Genomic DNA, 17,825 nt, shown 5'->3' with positions numbered 1-17,825 from the left:
CCCGCTATACTATTTGATGTTCGGGTGTGGAGTGAGATTGCCTGTAGATCTCTGTATTGGGACTGGCGGTGAAGGCTTCCCACAGAAGACCTATCTTAAGTATATGTCTGACATGTGGAAAGAGATGGAAAAGACTTATGAGCAAGCAGCAGTGTCTGCTGCCAAACAAAGTCAATGAAACGAGAGGAAGTATGATCGAAAGATTAGGTTCTCTCAACTGATGCCTGGAGAGAGAGTTTTAATAAGGAATTTGGGGCCACCAGGGAAGCATAGGTTGTCTGACCACAGGACGTCTACGCCTTATGTCATGGACAGCCAGATGCCGAATATGCCAGTTTTCTGGCTGAAGCCAGGAGATGGGAATGGCCCGGTCAAAATTCTCCATCAGAATCACCTGTTACCCCGAGGGCATGAGGTACATGTTGACTCAGAACCTGACATGGAACATACACTTTTTAGGAGAACTCTGCATAGAAGGAGAAGAAAGGCAATCAGTGAAAAGACCTGAGTAGGACCCAACCACTGAATGCTGTGTGGACTCAGAGGATAAGGAAATAGGGATGTGATATACATTACCCTCTGCAAACTCCCCAAGCATTGATGAAGAGATTCCTGACTCTCCGGATCTGGACTCAGATGTAATGGGGCATAGGGAGGGGTGGGAGGGGGGGGACTAACAGTGGACAGGCAGACACGACACTAGACAGTGAAGGGAAACTGGGCTCTAATGTAATTTGGGAATGAAGCTGGGCTCAGTCAGGTGACGGGGGACCTGAGTTGCTGGAGGACATGAGTGATGGGCAGTGGGCGGCATTCCCAAGCGGACAGGAAAGGTCTCGAGGAGCGTCTGAGGCTGAAGATGAGATAGAAAATGTCTCAGAGTCAGGAACCCCCAGATTGGCTGGCATCTGAGAAACCAGGGAAACAAAGTGTTGTGTCTATCCCCATCGTGAGATATGTTACTAACATTTACAAATGGATTCGGGGTCCTGAAATCACAAAGTTAATTTGAATATTGTGTTATTACTAATGATTTGATAAATTTCAAAGTAATGAATATTTGTGGTTGGGGGAGAATGTAATGCCCTGGTTAAGATTTCTAATGCTAATGTGGTAGGGTATTTCAATTAGTAGCTTTTTGTTAAAACAGTGTGTCCTGCTAGTAGAATGTTCTGGCTTCGGCTAAAGATTAGGGGCTATGGTGTTGAATTTAGGAATGTTGTGTCAAACTGGGCGGAGGAAGATTTGTGATGGACACTGGGTGGGTTTGTGGCTTTTTGGCAAGAAATACAGAGAGGAGAAGATCGGGAGAGACGGCCACAGGATTCGATCCGATGGGAAGATGCAATTACAAGAGGTGCTTCATGAGACAAAAGAGTCCAAGATGGGAAGTTCTACCAGTGATTGGTGATGAGAATTCAGTGCCATAAGTAACAGTCATACCCAGCTTCTGGACAATACAAACTCCAATGATGTGCTCATTTAGACTGGTTTAATTGTAATGGGCCCTTTTATGTTTCCCCTCTTAATAACTGCTTGATAAAGCTGATATTAGTAAATATATTTCCTTTATAATTGTAAGCAGTGTACAATCTGTTATTTCTTGCCAATGGATAATTGTGTATGGATGGCATTTACGCAGCATTTGTTCAATTTGGGCTTCTGTTCATCAAAACATCCCAACTTTCCTTTTTGGTTGAACCCAAACCCTACAGGCCCCAGCTGTACATTGCTTAGGAAAGTTGGCCTGCTCGCACTGAGTCTGGTGGCTGTTAGCAGAGCTGGCTAATGAGCCAAGTTTGCATGTGAGCTCGGTGGAGGTGGGCGTGGGGTGGGTACACATATCACACACAGCACATAAAACTAAATATTACCACAGCACATAAACCACACAGTAACTGAAATGCTCTCGCGCACACAGCCAGAATTTTCTTTAACGTGTCATGCAGTTTTCAGGCTGTGTAAAAGTTTCCTGCTCAGAACAAGGGTTGGTCTGTGAAAAAAAATGAGACAGAACGTTGCTCTAAGGTGTAATGTCAAGGCATTGTTGTGTTCTTGTGTGTTAAAGATGAGATTGCTATGAGAAAGCCTGGGGGAATTGGATTACATTCAAATAATTTAAAATACATGAGGTGCGCAGCACATGCAAACAGTAAACAGCTCACTGTCCTGGTGATGAGGCCTCAGTGGTGGCAGGGTATTCATTAGTCTCAGCGCCTGAGAGAAAGCTGTTACCCAGTCTAGCAATGAGAGTCCTGATGCTCCTGTCCCTCCTCCCTGACAGTCATGGATCAGAGATTGTGGGTAGTGGGGATCCTCAACAACACTTCAGGCCCTTTGTATACAATGCTCCCAGTAAATAACAAAGTAGGGGAGAGGGAAACCCTGGTGATTCTCTCAACGGTTTTTACTATCCTCTATAGGGCCTTGTGGTGCAACTTCCTGCAGCTTCTGTGCCACACAATGATACAGCCAGACAGGACAGCCTCGATGATGCCCCTGTAGAGAGTTGTTAGAATGGAGACGGGGAAGCTCGCAGGCCTCAATCTCCTCAGGAACTATAGACACTGATGTGCCTTCTTGACTAATCAGGAGGTTTTGAGTGTTACGGCAAAGAAGTAGATGAAAGATTATTCATTGTAACTGAAAAGTGAGAAGTGGATTTTAATGTACAGAAGGATGAAAGCTTTTGGCACGTTGGCTTTCATAAATCAGTGTACTGAGTTCAGGAGACGGGATGTCATGTTGAAGTGAGGTCTAACTTGGAGTATTGTGTGCAGTTTTGGTTCACCTACCTACAGGAAAGATGTAAACAAGGTTGAAAGAGTACAGAGAAAATTTACAAGGATATTTACGAGGACCAGGCTTATAAGGAAAGATTGAAGAGGTTAGGACTGTATTCATTTGAACATAAAAAATTGAGAGGAGATTGATAGAGGTATACAAAATTGAGGGGTATGGATATGGTAAATGCAAGAAGGGTTTTTCCACTGAGGTTGAGTGGGACTATGACCAGAGGTCATGGCCTGAGGTGAAAGGTGAAAGGTGAAAGGTTTAAGGGAGCATGAGGGGAAACCTCTTCTCTTAGAGGGTCATAAGATTGTGAAATGAGTTGCCATTGCAAGTGGTACATGGATAGTAGGGGTATGGAGAGCTACGGTCCAGAATCAAGTCATTGGGAGTTGGCAGTTTAAATGGTTTTGGCATTGTCTAGATAAGCCGAAAGGCCTGTTTCTGTGAGTTATCTATCCCAGCATGTGAAGACAGACTCCGGCGGATTGAGCGGACGAGACCAATGGAAGGTCCAACGGTCAAGAAGGCGGTCTCTGCAAGCGTCGTGGAATGTGTAGAGCAGGACAAGAGACAGAAGACGTCCTGGTCATCCACTGCGCCTAGTCCCATCTCCAGCCGTCTAGACTCTGTCTTGCCACTGGATCCAGATGGGAATTGGGAAGACAGAGTGAGGCTGACGCTGCGCAACTCTCCCTCACTTAAATCCAAATCACGCGCTAGTCTCGACACCATCAATAATGGTGTCGAGATCCTCATCGACGTCAATGATGGATGAACAATCAAGAACATGAGATGAAGAGTCCTTCAAAGTGAGTCCATATGTTGTGAGAACAGTTCAGTGATAGGGTGAGTGAAGTTGAGTGAAGTTTTCCTCTTGTTCAAGAGCCTGATGGTTGAGGGTAATAATTGTCCCTGAACCTGCAGGTGCTGAGACACAAGGCTCCTTTGCTTTCTTCCTGATGGTAAAAGAAAGAAGAGAGCATGGCCTGGGTGGTGGGAGTTCCTGACAATGGATGCTGATTTTCTGTGACAACGCTCTGTGTAAATGTGTTCAATGGTGAGGAGGGATTTGCCCGTGATGGACTGGGCCATATCCACAACCTTTGTAGGAGTTTCTTTCCAATGCCACAGGTGTATTCATACCATGTCATGATGCCACCAGTCAAAATACTCTTCTCCACACAACATGGAGTTATAAAAAAGTACAGCGTGGAAACAGGCCATTTGGCTCATCTAGTCAGTGCTGCAGCCGTAAAATTGCCAACTCCCATTGACCTGCACTGGGACCATAACCCTCCATACCCCTTGTTAGAGTCAGTTTTTTTTGGGTAGATGATTTGTTTACACTTAAATGACTTTGGCCACCAGACTTCGATTTGACAAAGTACTGTGGATTGAGTCCACAAAAATGCGCTTCCTAAAAGGTGTGAATACCAGATGCTTCTGGAGCCGTAGCTTGACCAGGTGCTGTAGTTTCAAAGACAGTATTATTTATACATTATAAATATTAATCGTCTTCTATGTTAGCACATCAAATGCCAAATAAATGTATCATAGACTTAACTTACATTCCTAAAAGCTGTGGATATCAACTTAGACATGTTGGCGTCAGAAGGAAAGGAAGGTGTGATATTTTGTATGTAGCTTCAATAGGAAGCATTGTCTATGCATTGTCTGTAACTTTAAGTAGCGATTGCCTTTGTGTTTAGCATATAAATATCCAGCCCACATTGAGGTAGCAGACCTTTCTATCGAAAGCGTCTCCGTCCGTATGATGCCTGCTGTACCTTGTTGTGTCGAATAAAGAAGCTGCTTTGTATCTACCAGTGACTCTGTCTCTCGAATGATTTTGACCACGTTACAACACCCCTCACATCCACGTACCTATTGAAACTTCTGTTAAGCATTGCAATCAAGCTCACATGCACCACTTGAGCTGACAGTTCATTCCACACTCTGAAGACCCTCAGAGTAAAGAAGTTTCCCCTTATACATTTCCCCTTTCACCTTTAACCCATGGCCTCTGGTTATAGTCCCACCCAACCTCAGTGGAAAAAGCTTGCTTTCTTTATGACCCTATCTACCTGTAACACCACTTTCAATGAATTATGGACCGTTTTTCCCAGATCCATTTGTTCTATCACACTCCTCAGTGATCTACTGTTCACTGTGGTAAGACCTACTCTGGCTGGTTGTACTGAAGTGCAACATACTCACACTTGACTACGTTAAATTCCATCTGCTATTTTTCCAACTGGTCCAGATCCTGTCGCAAGCTCTTGTAGTCCTCCTCACTGTTTGCAGCACCCCCAATCTTGGTGTCATCCGCAAATTTGCTAATCGAGTTAACTACATTATGATCCAGATCATTGATATAGAAGACAAACAACAACCAACCCAGTACCAAAGCCTGTGGAACTCCACTAGTCACAGGCCTCCATCAGAGAGGCAACTATCTACTACCACTCTCTGGCTTTTTCCACAAAGCCAATGTCTTTTCTCTTTCTTTTTATTAGTTTCAACAATAAACACGTTACAAAAACTACATAATAATTGATAATAATTATTAAAGTTTACAGTCAGGTAGCACATAGTTACAAACATCCCAAAATCATGCAGATTAACAACAAAATATAAAAAGAGTATACATAAAATATAGTTTAAAAAAAAGGAAAAAAAATCCCCTAAAAAAAAAATCTACCCAAACTAAAGAAAACTATGGAAAAAAAGTAAAGGAAGGGCTATTATGATATCTCAGATAGAACCAATAGTGTGGCCACTTCCGCTCCTCTCCCCATATATTGAAATCACAAAGTGGATTGGCAAGGGACAAATTACATCATGTGGAAGTATTGAATAAATGGTCGCCAAGTCTCATCAAATTTAATAGATGGGTTAAAAATAGACTTCTAATTTTTTCCAGATTTAAACCAGATATAGTCTGAGAAAAAGCCAATGTCAAATCCAATTTACTATCTCATCTTGAACCTTCTTGACCAACCTCCCATGCGGTACCTTGTCAAATGCTTTGCCAAAGTCCATGTAGACAACATCCACGGTCTTATCTTCACCAACAAAGGAAAATCTGCAGATGCTGGAAATCCAGAGCAACACACACACAATATGCTGGAGGAACTCAGGTCAGGCAGCATCTAGTCGATGTTTTGGGCTGAGACCCTTCGGCAGGACTGGAGAAAAAAAAAGATGAGGAGTAGATTTAAAAGGTGAAGGGAGGGGAAAAGAGGGAGGAACACAAGGTGAGAGGTAAAACCGGGAGGGGGAGGGGTGAAATAAAGCTAGCAAGTTGATTGGTGAAAGATACAGGGCTGGAGAAGGGGGAATCTAATAGGAGAAGACAGAAGGCCATGGAAAGAAAAAAAAGGATGGAGGTGATGGGTAGGCAAGGAGATAAGGTGAGAGAGGGAAAGGGGAATGGCTTCTGTCCTCTCCTATTAGATTCCCCCTTCTCCAGCTCTGTATCTCCTTCGCCAATCAAATTCCCAGCTCTTCACTTCACACCTCCTTCTCCCGGTTTCACATATCACTTTGTGTTTCTTCCTCCCTCCACCTTTTAAATCTCCTCCTCATCTTATTTTCTCTAGTCCTGCTGAAGGGTTTCAGCCCGAAATGTCGACTGTACTTTTTTTCCACAGATGCTACCTGCCTGCTGAGTTCCTCCAGCATTTTGTGTGTATTGCTCGGATTTCCAATATCTGCAGATTTTCTCTTGTTTAAGACCTTGGAGTTTGCCTAGCAGTTTTTCCTTTGTTATATCAATGGAACGCTGTCCTGCTCTCTGAAACTCACGGAGCCCTGGCACACTGTGAGTGTCTTCCACAGTGAGGATGGATGCAAGGTTCATCTGCCATTTCTTTGTCCATCGTTACTACTGACCAGCATCTGCTGCAACTGTACAGGGTACCGGTGAGGCTGCACCTGCTGTACTGCGTGCAGTTCTGGTCTCCATACTTGAGGAAGGATATACCGGCTTTGGAGGCAGTGCAGAGGAGGTTCACCAGGTTGATTCCAGAGATGAAGGGGTTGACCTATGAGGAGAGATTGAGTCGCCTGGGACTGTACTCTCTGGAGTTCAGAAGAATGAGAGGAGATCTTATCGAAACAGTCTTAGATCCGCAGCAAGAAGGCTGCAAGTGGAATGGCTAAGTGGACCAGCCGCTGAGCGATGGGACCTGCACCGCGTGGTGAAGGTGGCCCAGCGAATTGTCAGGATGGAGCTCCCAGGACTGGACGCCATCTATTCCAGCAGACTCAGGAGGAAAGCAATCAGCATAACCAGAGACACCACACACCCCGGCCACTCCCTGTCTGACCCACTGCCGTCCAGCAAAAGGTTCAGGACAGTAAAAGCCAGAACAAATAGACTGAGGAACAGCTTCTATCCCAGAGCTGTGGCCTCCATCACACCACTCCCACAGAACAATGACTGAAACTGTGAGCACACACATGCACACACAGGGACTCAAATACTTGCACTAATGGCACTTTGTGCATTACTGTGATATTCTGGTGGTGCTGCAACTTATTTTCTGCTACCTATCTATTTAATACTGTTTTTCTATTACTGTCTTGTTCTTATCTACCTCTTTATTTAATTGCCTGAGAGGAAGCCAGACAGAGTTTCATTGTAACTATGTATAATGACAATAAAGATCATTCAATTAAATTCAATAAGGATTTCCAGAGCAAAGGCATTTTACTACTCGGGGTAAAAGAGAGGCAAGACTGTGCAGACATGTGACGTCTGCCAGTAGAGTGGGAAAAGTTTAAAAAAAAGACCGCCATATCCAGCAGGCAGCGGAGTGAGACGGTAGCAGAGTGATAGGGTTTTGGCTCAATGGGCTTAGGCGGTAACAGGACGAGGCGAGGTAGGTTTACCTGTGTTAATTGCGGAAAGGAAGAATGTGTGTGAGGCCGGTGTTCTGTGCTTGATGTCAGATGTGGGAGGTCCTGGAGACTCCCAGCCTCCTGGACGGCCATACCTGCACCAGGTGTGTCGAGCTGAGCTCCTAAGGGACCGCGTTAGGGAACTGGAGCTGCAGCTCGATGTCCTTCTTCTGCTCAGAGAGAGCGAGGAGGTGATAGAGAGGAGTTATAGGCAGGTAGTCACCCTGGAACCCCAGGAGACTGAGAAGTGGGTCACAGTCAGGAGAGGGAAGGGCAAGAAGCAGGTACTAGAGAGTACCCCTGTGGCTGTACTCCTTGACAATAAGTATTCCTCTTTGAGTACTGTTGGGGGGGGGGGGGGTGGGAGACAGCCTACCTAGGGGAAGTGACAGTGGTCGTGCCTCTGGCACAGACTCTGGCCCTGTGGCTCAGAAGGGTAGGGAAAGGAAGAGGAAGGCAGTAGTGACAGGGGACTCTATAGTTAGGGGGTCAGACAGGCGATTCTGTGGATGCAAGAAAGAAACACGGATGGTAGTTTGCCTCCCAGGTGCCAGGGTCCAGGATCCAGGATGTTTCAGATCACGTCCAAGATATCCTGAAGTGGGAAGGAGAACAGCCAGAGGTCATGGTACATATTGGTACTAATGACATAGGTAGGAAAAGGGAGGAGTTCCTGAAAACAGACTACAGGGAGTTAGGAAGGAAGTTGAGAAGCAGGACCGCAAAGGTGGTAATCTGGGGATTACTGCCTGTGCCATGTGACAGTGAGTACAGGAATAGAATGAGGTGGAGGATAAATGCGTGGCTGAGGAATTGGAGCAGGGGGCAGGGATTCAGATTTCTGGATCATTGGGACCTCTTTTGGGGCAGGTGTGACCACTACAAAAAGGATGGGTTGCACTTGAATCCGAGGCGGACCAATATCCTGGTGGGGAGGTTTGCTAAGGCTACTGGGGAGAGTTTAAACTAGAATTGCTGGGGGGTGGGAACCAAACTGAAGAGACTGGGGAAGAGGCAGTTGGCTCACAAATAGAGAAAGCTTGGAGACCGTGTGTGAGGGAGGATAGGCAGGTGATAGAGAAGGGTCGCTCTCAGACTGAAGGTTTGAAATGTGTCTATTTTAAAGCAAGGAGTATTGTGAACAAAGTGGATGAGTTTAGAGCATGTATCGGTACTTAGAGATAAGATCTGGTGGCCATTACAGAGACTTGGATGGCTCAGGGACAGGAATGGTTACTTCAAGTGCTGGGTTTTAGATGTTTCAGAAAGGACAGGGAGGGAGGCAAAAGAGGTGGGGGCATGGCACTGTTGATCAGAGATAGTGTCACGGCTGCAGAAAAGGTGGACGTCATGGAGGGATTGATCTGTTCTGGGACCCTAAATCTTTGTGATTTTTATAAATGGCCTGGATGAGGAAGTGGAGGGATGGGTTAATAAGTTTGCTGATGACAAAGGTTGGAGGTGTTGTGGAGGGATGTCAGAGGTTACAGTGGGACATTGATAGGATGCAAAACTGGGCTGAGAAGTGGCAGATGGAGTTCAACCCAGATAAGTGTGAAGTGGTTCATTTTGGTAGGTGAAATATGATGGCAGAATATAGTATTAAGGGTAAGACTCTTGGCAGTGTGGAGGATCAGAGGGATCTTGGGGTCCGAGTCCATAGGACGCTCAAAGCAGCTGCGCAGGTTGACTCTGTGGTTAAGAAAGCATACAATGTATTGGCCTTCGTCAATCATGGAATTGAATTAAGAGGCGAAGAGGTTATGTTGCAACTATATAGGACCCTGGTCAGACCCCACTTGGAGTACTGTGCTCAGTTCTGGTTGTCTCACTACAGGAAGGATGGGAAACCATAGAAAAAGTGCAGAGGAGATTTACAAGGATGTTGCCTGGATTTGGGAGCATGCTTTATGAAAACAGGTTGAGTGAACTCAGCCTTTTCTCATTTCATTTTAAAATATTTTTATTAATTATTTAAAATCAACAAAAAACAATACATTGAAGTAATTGAGTCAACATATTAATATGTACAATAAGAGTTAAACTATCAACCAAGCTAATCAATATATCAAGAATAATAAGAAAAAACAGAATTTTTTTTTGGAAATAAGAAACAAGGAAAAAGAACCCCTACTAACTAAATCAAAAAAACTCTACTAACAAACAAAAAAACAGAAACCCAGAGCTATACACCATACAAGCTTCCATAAAAAAACAACATCAGTCCTCCAACCAAATCCATTTACCCAAAAATCAGAAGGGGACCATCTTAACTAACTCAAATCAAATGATATTAGCAGGCAAAAGAGTCCCACCTTTTCTCAAAGTCAAATCGAGGATCAAAAGTTCAACTTCTAATTTTCTCCAAACTAAAACATAACATCACCTGAGAGAACCATTGTATCAAAGTGGGAGCAGAGGCATCTTTCCATTTCAGTAAAATAGCCCTTCTGGCCAATAATGTGACAGATGCAATTACATATTGGTCTGATATAGAAACACCGTGAATATATTGACGGATTATACCGAACAAAACTGTCAAATGTATTAGGTTATAAATTAATTTTTAAAGTTTTAGAAATTGTAGAAAAAATAGGTTTCCAAAACTGTTTCAATACAGAACATGACAAAAACATATGTGTCAATGTAGCTGTCTCAGTTTTACATCTATCACACTGACTATTAACATTAGGAAATATTTTAGACAGTCTCTCCTTTGTCAAATAATAATGATGTACAATTTTAAATTGAATTAGAGAGTGACTGGCACAAATCGAAGAAGAGTTAACCTTCAAAATTCGCAGCCAATCCTCTGTTATCAAGGTCATGTTAAGCTCTCTTTCCCAATCTTGCTTAATCTTAAGTAAAGGATATTTATCCTGTTGTAATAGTAAATAAGTTGAGTGAACTCTGCCTTTTCTCCTTGGAGCGACAGAGGATGAGAGGTGACCTGATAGTAGTGTATAAGATGTTGAGAGGCATTGATCATGTGGATGGCAAGAAGCTTTTTGCCAGGGCTGAAATGGCTGGCAACAAGAGGGTACAGGTTAAAGGTGCGTGTGTGTGTGTTTTTCCCCACGCAGAGTGTGCGTGGAATGGGCTGCTGGCAACGGTGGTGGAGGGGGATACAATAGGGTCTTTTAAGAGACTTTTGGATAGGTACATGGAGCTTAGAAAAATAGAGGGCTATGGGTAACCCTAGTAATTTCTAAGGTAGGGACATGTTCGGCACAACTTTGTGGGCTGAAGGGCCTGTATTGTGCGTAGGTTTTCTAAGTTTCTAAACATAAAAAATTTTGAAAGGAATAGATAAGATAGTAGGAAAGTTGTTTCCATTGGTAGGTGAGACTAGAACTAGGCGACATTGCCTCAAGATTCAGGGGAGAAGATTTAGGACGGAGATGAGGAGAAACTGTTTTTGCCAGAGAGTGGTGACTCTGTGGAATTCTCTGCCCAGGGAAGCAGTTGTGGCTTCCTCACTAAATATATTTAAGATACAGTTAGATAGTTTTTTTTACATAGTAAGGGAATTCAGGGTCATGGGGAAAAGGCAGGTAGATGGAGCTGAGTTTACAGACAGATCAGCCATGTTGGGGCAGGCTCGATGGGCCGAATGGCCTACTCCTCCTGCTCCTATATCTTATGTTCTTATCTCCAGTCCTGCTGAAGGGTCTCAGCCCGAAACGTTGACTGTACTCTTTTCTATAGATGCTGCCTGGCCTGCTGAGCTCCTCCAGCATTTTGTGTGTACTGCCTTATCTTCATCAACTTTCATTTTCAGATCTCCCCCATCTCTTTTGAATCCACACATGCATTACCTTCTGATTTTTCAGAGGACCAATTTTGTCCCTTGCCTGTACATGGTCCGTATCCCCGTTTCCTGTTCCTGTGCCTGTCTAAATGTTTAAACATTGCTATGAAATCTCTTTCCACCACCACCCCCGGTGTTCCAGCTACCTAACACTGTAAAATAAAACACTTGCTTTGTGCATTTCTCTTAAATTTATTCCCTTTCACCTTAAGCTTATGCCATCTAGTATTTGACATTTGCACGTAACATGTCTGTAGAATCCCTTTGGATTCCCCTTCACCGTGTCTGCTAGGGATACCCCATGCCTTCTTTTCGCCCTCCTGTTTTCTTTAAGTGTTCTTTCATTTCTTGTACTCCATAAGCACCTCATTTGTTCCTACTTGCCTATACCAGCTTCGTACCTCCTGTTTGCTCTTAACCAAGGCATCAGTATCTCTTGAAAACCAAGGTACCTTAAACCATGTAACCATATAACAATTACAGCATGGAAACAGGCCGTCTCAGCCCTTCTAGTCCATGCCAAACTCTTACTCTCACCTAGTCCCACCGACCTGCACTCAGCCCATAACCCTCCATTCCTTTCCTGTCCATATATCTATCCAATTTAACTTTAAATGACAACATCAAACCTGCCTCAACCACTTCTGCTGGAAGCTCGTTCCACACAGCTACCACTCTGAGTAAAGAAGTTCCCCCTCATGTTACCCCTAAACTTTTGCCCTTTAACTCTCAACTCATGTCCTCTTGTTTGAATCTCCCCCACTCTCAATGGAAAAAGCCTATCCACGTCAACTCTATCTGTCCCCCTCAATTTTAAATACCTCTATCAACTCCCCCCTCAACCTTCTACGTTCCAAAGAATAAAGACCCAACTTGTTCAACCTTTCTCTGTAACTTAGGTGAGGAAACCCAGGTAACATTCTAGTAAATCTAGTAAACATTCTAGTAAACCTGTTACCTTTACTTTTTATTCTGACAGGCAAACTTCATACTCTCAAATTTTCACTTTTGAAGGGGTCCCACTTACCAAGTACATCTTTGCCAGAAAACAGCCTGTCCCAGATCCTTTCTGAATCTATCAAAATTGGCCTTTTTCAAATTTAGAATTTCAACCTGCGGACCAGACCTATCTCCTTGCATATTCACTTTGAAACTAATGGCACTGTGGTCACTGGATGCAAAGAGTTGACCTACACAAACCTTTGTCACCTGCCCTGTCTCATTCCCTAATAGCAAATCCTGAACACATTTGACAAACTCTATCCCAACTAGTCCTCTTATAGTATGGGAATCCCAATCAATATGTGGAGGCTGCTCCTCTCTTTCACTTCACTAAACTGACAAGACAAGGCATCTAGTTCCTGCTTCTTTGACCCCGGTCGATAGGTCAGGATGAAATTGAAGTGGTTTAAAAAAAAAAAAAAAAAAGAGAGACCACCTGGTCGGCCTGGAATTCAGTCTTTAGGCCTCCTGGATATATCCCAGGTTCTTGTGATCTGATGACACAATAAATGGGTTCTTGACCCCTTCATACCAGTGACACCATTTCTCCCAAGCCAACTTGACTGTGAGCAGCTCTTTAGTTCCGATGTAACCTCAGCTGGGGATAGCGCCTGGAGAAGATTGCACATGGGTGCAGTTCATTGTCTGAAGGTGTCTGCTGAGACAACACTGCATCCACTCCAACGTCTGAGGCAATCCACCTCCGCGATGAAGGGAATGTCTGGCTTAGGTGAAACCAAAATGGGAGCCATCATGAACCACTGTAAGTTTTGCAAAAGCAGCCTCCGCTCTGGTTGTCCAAATAAAGGGGCCCATGGATCTCTTAGTTACTGCTATAAGCTGAGCCACCTCTGAGCTGAAATTCCTGATGAACTGATATGCTCCTTCACGTACTTTGAGAAGAATAGGATGTCCTCCAAGTCGATGAAGTCATACTTATGGAGAGCATTCCAAAGCATGTTGTTTCTAAAGGTCTGGAAAGGTGCTGACCCGTTCACAAGGCCAAAGTCATGACCAGTTACTCATAGTGCCCTGTTGGAGTGTTGAATGCAGTCATCGCCTCATCGCCTTTATGCAGACCAGATTGTACGCACTCCACAAGTCTAGCTTTGAGGGTGCTCTTGTCCCTTTGGAGAATCTCAGTGTTCATGAGTGGAAGGGGGTAATGATTTTTGGCCATTATGTGATTCAGCCCTCTATACTCAATGCATAGCCGCAGGCTCCCATACTTTTTCCTGCACGAAGAAGAAGCCTGCATCAACTGGTGAGGAGGACCAAATGAATTCCATGGCAAGAGCTCCTTTCCATGTGCTCGTCCATAGTGCTTCTCTCTGGGCCTGAGATTGCGTACAGTCGGCCCCACGGAGGACAAGTACCAGGTAGTTGCTCTCCAGCACGGTTGTAGGCTTGGTGTGGTGGAAGAGTCGAAGCCTTTCCCCTGCTGAAGGCCTCTTCCAAATCCTTGTAGATGGAAGGGATTGTGACCAGCTTGGGTGTTGCAACTATTCCTGAACCTCCTTCTGAGGATGACTCCCGAGGCTCCTGAGGTAGCGGGGCTGATTCAGAATTCCTCAGAGTCTCCTCCATAGGTTCACTAGAGTCTTTAGTTGAAACAGAGACCAAATCAGAGTCCAAATCCTCAGACAACAACAACAACAAAGTTCTACAAATGGTCTTTGTGCTCCTGGGACCCAGCTCCAAGGGTCTACATTTAGAAACCTTGTGCTTCGTTGGGGCCTGGTGCTTGGGCACCTCCTGGGCTTGCTCTTGAACTAGAGACCCTCACTCTCTAGACAGGGCCAGGATTCACACTGGAGCTAGCTTGGACTGGGTATCCCAAAGGCTCCAGGTTTACCCCAAACAAGAGTCTGCCCCCTCATCAGCTGCTGGTCTCAGAAGAGTCGGGGGGGGGCAGGGGGATGGAACTAAGCTGAAAACATACCCCTTGCAATGACTGGTTGATGCAATGATCCTCCCTTCCTTCCAGTTCACGCTAAGGTTACGCTGGGAATGCCAAGGGTGCCTGGGGATCGGGAGTACGTGAGGAGAATCTATGATGTGAAGACAACCATCCTCCACATGTTCCTCTACCCTCATCCGTGAAGCTGATGCCTGCTGTAGGATTCGCCCGGAACCAAGATGCAGGCATGGGCTGGCTCAACTTCTGCAGTGGTATGCCGAGTCGACCGGCTGTCCCCCAGACTGACTGCTCCAGAGTCCACAAAGGCGTTCGCCTCTCATTGGCTCTTACCCCAGGAGGTTTCCACCTTCAGCGAGACAGCAGAATCAGCAGGATTGGGAGTAATGGCTGCTATCACTGCAGTCCTGCGGACATTGGATGTTCTGATCAGTTTTCCAATGGCAGTAGCTTCAGACATTCAGAATCTGAATCAGGTTTATTATCACTGGCACATGATGTGAAATTTGTTAACTTAGCAGCAGCAGTTCAATGCAATACATAATATCATCATCATGTACCATACCCAGTCTGAGCTTTGACTGCCATGGCCCACACACTCCTGTTTCGGGTCAAGTGGATCAATTCATTGGTGTTCATTTCCAGTTCTCTGGCTGCTGTCTCCATCATCATTTGTCTTTGTCTTCCTCTTGCTTTCTTCCCTTCAGTATTTCCCATAATTGCTGTGCATTCTAACCTCCTCTTTCCTAATCACGTCCAATGAAGTTACGTTGCCTTTTCATGATCTCATACATTATTTCTCTTTTTGCGTTTGCTCTGTTCATGACATCCTCATTAGATATTCATTTCGTCCATGATATTCTTTGCATCCTTCTCAAAAACCACATCTTCGCTGCTACAATTCATTTCCTCACGTTACAAGATATTGTCCAACATTCTGAGCCATATAACATAACTGGATAAACGTAACATTTCAGTACTCTGAGGCGGGTTGTCATGCCTAGTTTAGTATTGGTCAGTATACTCTTCATTCTCGTAAAGGTGTCTTTGCCATCCCTATTCTTCTTTTGATGTCCGTATCGCACCTGCCATCTGATGTCACCCAGCTTCCTAAGTAGCAAAAGTTCTGTACTTGTTATATGTCTTCCCTGTTTATTCTCAGCCTGCATATAGGATTCTCCTCCTTTTTGGATATCACCATACATTGTCTTTTTGCAATTGATAGATAGACCCATTTTTGCACTTTCTTCAACAATTATATCATGCATAATATAAAGAAAAAATAAGTAAATTAATTACAGTATACATACATTGAATAGATTAAAATCATGCAAAAACAAAAAATAACATATATTTTAAAAAGTGAGGTAGCTTTCACGGGTTCAATGTCCATTTAGGAATTGGATGGCCGAAGGGAAGAAGCTGTTCCTGAATCACTGAGTGTGTGCCTTCAGGCTTCTGAATCTCCTACCTGATGGAAACAGTCAGAAAAGGGCATGCCCTGGGTGCTGGAGGTCCTTAATAATGGACATTGCCTTTCTGAGACACTGCTTTCTGAAGATGTCCTGGGCACTTTGCAGGCCAGTACCCAAGATGGAGTTGACTAAATTTACAACCCTCTGCAGCTTCTTTCGGTCCTGTGCAGTAGCTCCTCCCCACGCACCCTGCCTCCATACCAGACAGTGATGCAGCCTGTCAGAATGCTCTCCATGGTACAACTATAGAAGTTTTTGAGTGTATTTGTTGACATACCAAATCTCTTCAAACTTCTAATGAAGTACAGCCACTGCCTTGCCTTCTTTATAACTGCATCGATCTGTTGGGACCAGGTTAGATCCTCAGAGATCTTGACATCCAGGAACTTAAAACAGCTCACTCTCTCCTCTTCTGCTCACTCTATGATCCTTCATCTTACCCTTCCTGAAGTCCACAATCAGCTCTTTCATCTTACTGTGTCACAAGGGGTGCTGGGAACAGACCCAAATGCAAGACACAGACACTGAAGTACAAGGAACAGGACTTGACTAGAGTAAGGACGCGACAGGATTCAGGCAAGGAGCAGGGACAAGAACACAGACTTGGACCAGGGAAAGCGGGACCAGGACTAGGAACCATGGACTAGGAGACAAGGCTTGGACTCCGAGCCCGAGACTGGACAAGGACCCAGAACCTGGATCTTGCCTTGGGCTCGGACCCCAGAACCAGACAAGGACATGACATGGCTTGAGGCTTGGGTCTTGAGCTTGGCTTGGGATCCTCGAGGCTTGGGGTCTTGGGTCTTGAGCTTGGCTTGGGATCCTCGAGGCTTGGGGTCTTGGGTCTTGAGCTTGGCTTGGGATCCTCGAGGCTTGGGGTCTTGGGTCTTGAGCTTGGCTTGGGATCCTCGAGGCTTGGGGTCTTGGGTCTTGAGCTTGGCTTGGGATCCTCGAGGCTTGGGGTCTTGGGTCTTGAGCTTGGCTTGGGATCCTCGAGGCTTGGGGTCTTGGGTCTTGAGCTTGGCTTGGGATCCTCGAGGCTTGGGGTCTTGGGTCTTGAGCTTGGCTTGGGATCCTCGAGGCTTGGGGTCTTGGGTCTTGAGCTTGGCTTGGGATCCTCGAGGCTTGGGGTCTTGGGTCTTGAGCTTGGCTTGGGATCCTCGAGGCTTGGGGTCTTGGGTCTTGAGCTTGGCTTGGGATCCTCGAGGCTTGGGGTCTTGGGTCTTGAGCTTGGCTTGGGATCCTCGAGGCTTGGGGTCTTGGGTCTTGAGCTTGGCTTGGGATCCTCGAGGCTTGGGGTCTTGGGTCTTGAGCTTGGCTTGGGATCCTCGAGGCTTGGGGTCTTGGGTCTTGAGCTTGGCTTGGGATCCTCGAGGCTTGGGGTCTTGGGTCTTGAGCTTGGCTTGGGATCGAGGCTTGGGGTCTTGGGTCTTGAGCTTGGCCTGGGATCCTCGAGGCTTGGGGTCTTGGGTCTTGAGCTTGGCCTGGGATCCTGGGTCTTGAGCTTGGCTTGGGATCCTCGAGGTTTGGGGTCTTGGGTCTTGAGCTTGGCTACCAGCTGGGGTGTTGGGTCTTGAAATGCGGAGGCTGATAACTCAGAGACTGGAGCTGAGAGACAGACTGGGAACTGAACATCAACATAGAGCCGGGACTTATCCTTCAACAAGCCAGGACTCATCTTTAACACAACACAAACATGAGACAGGACAGGACATAGACAGAGCCAGGACTTATCCTACAACAAGCTGGGACTCAACTTCATCTCCACACCAAGGTAGGACAGGTCTGTCTGTCAGGTAACGGCAGAACAGCCTGGCTTACCCCACAGAGATGAGGACAAGAAGGGACAAACACCAAAAAATGACAGACAGTTCCATTTCTGCTCCGGGGAAGCTCAGAGTCTCAGTTCAGCCAGCAACCT

The sequence above is a fragment of the Mobula birostris genome, chromosome 1 (assembly GCF_030028105.1).
Source record: "Mobula birostris isolate sMobBir1 chromosome 1, sMobBir1.hap1, whole genome shotgun sequence".
Lineage (NCBI taxonomy): Eukaryota > Metazoa > Chordata > Chondrichthyes > Myliobatiformes > Myliobatidae > Mobula > Mobula birostris.
Note: the sequence above shows the minus strand (reverse complement) of the source record.